The sequence below is a fragment of the Pteropus medius genome, unplaced genomic scaffold (genome assembly GCF_902729225.1).
Source record: "Pteropus medius unplaced genomic scaffold, Ma_sr-lr_union100, whole genome shotgun sequence".
In the NCBI taxonomy this organism is placed as follows: Eukaryota; Metazoa; Chordata; class Mammalia; order Chiroptera; family Pteropodidae; genus Pteropus; species Pteropus medius.
This window is the reverse complement of record NW_024340699.1, coordinates 14,280,010-14,286,009: the sequence shown is the minus strand read 5'-3', so window position 1 is coordinate 14,286,009 and position 6,000 is coordinate 14,280,010. Positions and strand designations below refer to the sequence as shown.

General features: G+C 51.8%; 1 long non-coding RNA gene across 1 annotated transcript; it reads left to right on the top strand.

Annotated features, from left to right (window-relative positions):
• The first annotated feature begins 1,908 nt into the window (after window positions 1-1,908).
• LOC120615697 (uncharacterized) lies at window positions 1,909-4,964 on the top strand. Its single transcript, XR_005656346.1, has 2 exons — window positions 1,909-3,346; window positions 3,445-4,964. It is a non-coding gene; the product is annotated as an uncharacterized LOC120615697 (long non-coding RNA).
• The last annotated feature ends 1,036 nt before the right edge of the window (window positions 4,965-6,000 follow it).

Genomic DNA, 6,000 nt, shown 5'->3' with positions numbered 1-6,000 from the left:
CGCTGACTGCGTGTTCTCTTTCTCATGCCCAGAATCTTACGACACATGGACTTTTGCATCTGGCTTTCACTAAGCACGAGGTTTGAGGGTTCATCCACAGTGCTGCATCTATGAGTAATTCATCCCTATTACTGGCACTGGCACTTGAGTGTATGAAAATACCAGTTTTTTTTTTTGAAATATCAGTCCATCAGTTGATAGACATATGGATTATTTCTAGTTTGGGTTTTCTGAATCATTCTGCTGTAAACATTCACAGACTTGTCCTTGACACGAGTTTTTATTTCTCTTGAGTAGATTCTTCGCGAAGGCATCGCTGGGTTACACACTGAGCGTAAGTTTAAGTTTGTGAGAAATTATTAGACTACTTTCCCAAGCGAGGCTTGACTGCAGATGGGCATAAAGAAACTTGGAGGGGATGGAAATATTCTAAAATATTCTAAAACTGGGTTGTGGTGACTGCTGGACAACTGTAGAAACCTACTAAGATCGATCAAACTGTACACTCACATCATGTGAACCATACAGTATATAAATTTTACCTCGATGGAGTTATTAAATATCTAAACTCTGGCCAGAAATTTGAAACTATGAAGGCATTTTTAGGATTCTCCTACAGGTGATAATATTGTGGTTATGTTTTTTTTTTTAAAAGAGCTCTTTTAGAGGTACACAGTGAATTATAAGAAATGATATAATGCTTGAGACTTGCTTCGGAAGGATATGGGAGGATTTGGGTGGCTTATGGACAAAACAAGATGGAGCATGAAATTGATCATCGTTGAAGCTGGATGATGGGTGCACGGACGTTTTCTTTCATTATTCTGTCTTCTTTTGTATAGGTTTTCAGTGTTTCCATACTTTAAAGTTAAAAAAAAAAAAAGATGAACTTCACGGAGTCTTAAAAAAAGCTGAGTTGGCTGAGGCCTCCGCTGGTCCCTGACGAAATCTCGTTGGAATGAGGTAGTGGACAGCGATTGTTTCTGCCTGCTCAGCGTCCCCTCCCCCTCCCCCTCCTGCTGACAGGGAGCAGACTTGGCTTTGAGCGGCAGCCAGGCCTCTGCAGTCGTCTCCCAGGACTGCCCGGTGGGTCGTGGCGCCTGCCCACCCTCGGCCCGGGCCTGGGCACAGAGCCTCCGCCAAGCCCATCATCTGCCCTCTCCCGGGGCTTCCCAGTCTCCTGCAGGACGATGTAAGAAGGGGAGGCGCTTGGGCAGGTTAATCCCGCAGCCGAAAAGCAAAGCGCTCTGTGGCGGAGACAGCCCCGCTCAGCGAGCAGGCCCTTCGGCTGCAGGCCCCGACGCCTCCAGCTCCGGCCATTCGGATACACGCAGACAACCTTGGACGTTAAAACTTACACAGGGTGACCTGACAACTAAAAGGAAGGAATGCAGATGACACAGAGACACCGAACGGACAGCCCCGAGTCCGCACTCCCCCACGATGCAAGGTCAGAGCGTCGTCATCACGACGAAGAAGGTTCCACGGGTCTCCCGGGGCGCCCGCCGACGGGGCACCTAACGCGCGCCACACACGCGAGGCGCAGACGCGATTTTAAACTTTCTCGTCACTGCATTAAAGCGGTAAAAAGAAATTGCCGAAATTAATTTTAGTGATACATTTTATGTAACCCAATAGATCCGAAATATTATCATTTCAAACTGTGGCCAATGTAAAAACTGCTGATGAGATTTTTCTCCTCTTTTGTTTTTAACCGAGTCTTTGAAATTCAGGTACGGTGTGTTTTACACTCACAGCTCGCCTCGATTTGGCCCAGCCACAGAAGCTACACAAGGCCACTGGCTGCCACGTGGGAAGTGCGGGACACTAACCTGTCCCCCGCATTTCCACGTGAGTTCTTAGAATGGCTGCCATTCTGCCCGCTGCATCCTAGGATCCTACCCAAGGGCGCGCCCTTGGTGGCTCGCGGGTCATGGGTGGGTTTTGTCTGCAGGGGGCACCCCACGCCGTAATGACCCCACTGATTGGGCTCTCAAAGGCCTGGCCCCAAGCAGCCGATTTAAGGACAGGAAACCTGGTGTGACCCGTTCACCAGGTTCAAAGGTGACTTGGGGGGCCCGCCGGCTTTCTCTCCAGAGAAGCTGGCACTTGAGCTCTTAGAGAACTGAGCAGTTTTGGTGTAAGTAGATGCACAAAAGCCTCCGCACAGAAGCAGAAATAGAGCTGAATCGTCACTTGCAATTATGCCCGGTCCCCAGTCCTGCATGAAAGGCGCTTAGAAGTCCTCGCTCCCATCTACACAGCAGGAAAAAGCTGAATGAGCTGTCCCCTGAGGCCCTTCAGAGGAGTCAGGGCACAGGGCAAGCCGCTGCCCCGGGTTGGGGAGACAGACAGTCGATCACAGAGCAGGGGCCCAGGGACGGGAAACGCCAGGGGAACCAGTGCAGGTGGGCAGGTGTCCACTGCACTGGACGACCTGCCGCAGTCTCCCCGAGGACCAGGCTGAGGGCTGAAAGCCCTGGTTGCCTGGCCTGGCGTCCCACACTGCTGTGAGTTTTGCCACCAGAAGCCCTGCCGGGTTTTCACAGTAAAGATCAGGAAAAGTCCCCTCGAGCTTTCATCGGGGGACGAGCGGGGGACGAGAACGGCCATCCCACAATCTGTCCAGGGTGTTCTTGTTGGCAAGGCCCGCCCCGCTGAGCAGCTTTTAGGGGCTTCCGTGGAGCTGGCCTTCAGGCTAAGGGTCTTGCTTTCCTTAATTCCAAGTCTAACAAAACGCTCTGCACTCCTGGGAGGCACCTGAGTGAGCTCCTCAGTATCCACAACCCGTCGGCGTCCTCTCTCTAAGCCCCCATCACCTGTAAGCCCGTTTTACAGCAGAGGAAACTGAGCCCAGAGAGGCACAAAACTTGTCCGAGGTCACACAGCGAGCCGGTTAACAGTGGAGGTGGCTGTGCCCCTCACACTGTACCTCATCCTACCCTGACAGATCCTCCAGGCTCGGGGAACCTTCCAGAAGTCGCAGCCCCAGCCGCATCTCACCACAATGATCCGGCTGAGTCATTCCCACATTCCCGACCCACAGCGACTGTGAGATGATACACACTGACTGTTTCGAGCCGCTGCGTTTCGGAGCCATTTGTCTCTCTAAGTGCCGACACCAGTTTGTCTGTTCAGAGAAGTTTTCACCATGCTCTGGTTCACACGCGTTGCCTGTGGTGTCGGAGTCAAACATAACCTTTCCTGACCCGGTGTTTAAGCGTCACGTGTGAGCCCTAAATGACAAGGTGGCTGGGGATCGGCTGGAAAAGGAGAACGAGTCAGCCTATTCCCCGTGAGCCGAGGAGGCAGCGTTCACCTCTCAAGTGCTTCAGGCCTCGAATGGGTGAGGCAGTGTTCTCGTGGATTATTCCCTCTCTCTCTCTCTCCCTCTCTCTCTCTCTCTCTCTCCTCTCGCAGTGATAAAAAAAAAATGCTTCTCAGTAATGGCCACAGGCCTCATCACTGTGGGACTGTGAAACCCTAAGGACTCAGCGAACAGGCAGGAAGCAGTGTTGGGGACACAGGAAGGACCCAAGAAGGATGTAGCAGCAGCAGGAAGTGATAGTCAGCAGACAGGAAAAGGAAGGGGATCATGAGAAGACAGACAGGGGTCTGGGTCCCCCAGTCACTCACCGAATATTTATGGAGCTCCAGACCGTTGAAGGTGCTCGCGCATGTGGATGCCCATGCGCGGGTGGATGCCCGTGTGGACGCCTGTGTGGACAGGCAGCTTCCAGACACGGCAGCTCTCCCTACTCAGCCCCTGCCACCCGCCTTCACGCTCCGCCAGGACGCGGGCTGAGGGGTCGCCGTGAGGATCCCACCATGTGCCACGGCTCTACTCTGCCGCCTGCACCAGGACCAGGAGTCCGGGCGAGGACCCTCGGGCTCAAGGCAGGGGGCGGGGGTGACCCCGTCCATGCTTTTTTGTGGGTCTTGCTGCCTGGTGTGACTGCCTGACTTGGGAAGGTAAAGAGAGGAGAAGGCAGTGGTCACCCGGCCGCGTACCCTCAGGGTGCCACGGGCCAGCAGAACCTCCACGATGATGCGATGTCCTCACCTGCTGTGATCAGTACGTTGTCTACAGGCACATGGACCTCCAGACCCAGCCCTCGAAATGCAGGTCCTGCCACCAAGGGACACACGTCTCATCTTATTTCACCGTAAATGTAAATAGCCAGATGCTTCCGAGTTGGACAGCACAGCTCTTCATCCTTGTTTTCAGTCTATAAACACAATCTCTCTAGAGATTTCTTTTAAAAAAAAACTTTTAAGGTAGATTTACACAGAGTGAGATTCACTCTTTTTTAGTAAAGTATTCTGCTACTTTTGACAAATAGAGTTCTATAATCACCACGATCCTCACCCCCTCTAAGAGAATCCCCCACGTGTCACTTTGTGGTCAGCCTCTCCCAGACCACCAGCCCCTGGCAGCGACCCGTCCGCTTCTGTCTCTATAGTTTTGCTTGTCCCAGCACGTCCCACGAATGAGCGAGCACACTCAGGACCCGTCTGTGACGCCCTGTGTCGGAGTCCCTTGCCCCTTCATAGGGCCGCGTAGTCTTCCACCGCATGGGCATGCTGTTCCCCAGCTGAGGTCCGTTTATCCGTCAGGTCGTTTCCGGTTTTTGGTGATTATGAATAGATCCACTATAAATACTCACGGACAGGTTTCTGGGTTGACACAGTTTCCACTTCACATGGGAAAACACCCAGTCGTAGGATTGCGGGTCACATAGCAAGTTAGTCGAACTTCATAGGAGACCGCCAACCTTTCCCAAAGTGGCAGTGCCACCTGGCACCCTGCTAGCAATGCGGCTGGCCCCCGTTCTCAGAGACAGCTGGTTTGTCACTTTCTTTAAGCGGTTTTAAGAGATGTCCCGCCGCGGGTTTAATTCACTTGCTAACAATGCGTGATGTTGGGCAGCTTTTCACTTATAAACACGAGCGCTGGTTTGTCATGCATGCATCTTCTTTGCCTCTGTCCACATGTTTTGGCTTCTTAATGGATTGTTTTCTGGGTATTTCACCGCCTCTTTTTCACACGGCCTTAAACGTCCCCTCCTAAAACTGTGTGCTTTTCTTGTTGATGGTTTCGTGCCTCAGAGTTAAATTCTGTTCTTTTTTGTTTCTGCAGCCAGCTCCCCAGGCTTCTGCCCGGGTAGGAGCTGGGTGCCGGGGTCCAAAGTTTGGGTAGCTTCTCCCTGGCCGGCTTTTTATTTTTCCTTTTTTGAGGGAATGCTTTGTGAAACAGCTTTATATCTATTTTCATTCTTTGATGATTTTCTACCGCCCCTTCTGGCCTGCCCTCTCTGCTGAAGCTGTCAATATATTCAACACGCGCCGCGTTTAGGAGAAAGGAATTGTGAACGGTTAAACGGACGCCTAGACTCGGCGAGGTCGCCGAGAGTCAGCGCCGTGAGCCTCTGTCATTATCGTCACGCAGGTTCTTGCTCCTCAGGAGGAAAAGCTTCTGGGCTTCTCGTGTGTGTAATGTCTTTACATTTAATATCGACTTTGGCCCGAGGGGCCTGGAAACACACAGGTCTCTCTTGTCATCCAACAGGACTGTCATTGAAAGTGAGAAGTCACCTCAAATGAGCCAGAAAAAAGAACCTCGGAGGGTGTGTATAACTCACTCTCTCTTTATTAAATAAAAAATAAAAAATAAATCGTGGTAAAACACAGATAACGTGAAATACACCATTTGAAGCGTTTTAAGCGTACAACTCAGTAGTGCTCGGCACATTGGCATTTGTGTGATCATCACCATCTCCGAAACGCTTTCATCTTGCAAAACTGAAACTCTGCCCCCATTAAACACTACCTCCCCATTCGTTCCTCTCCCCCAGCCCCGGGTACCCGCCCTTCTCCTTTCTGTCTTGAGGGGCTCGACTACCCTAGGGACCCCCCCCATAAGTGGGATCATACACTGTTTGTCTTTTGGAGACCCGCCGATTTCAGTGAGCATAACGTCCTCCAGGTCCGGGTTGGAGC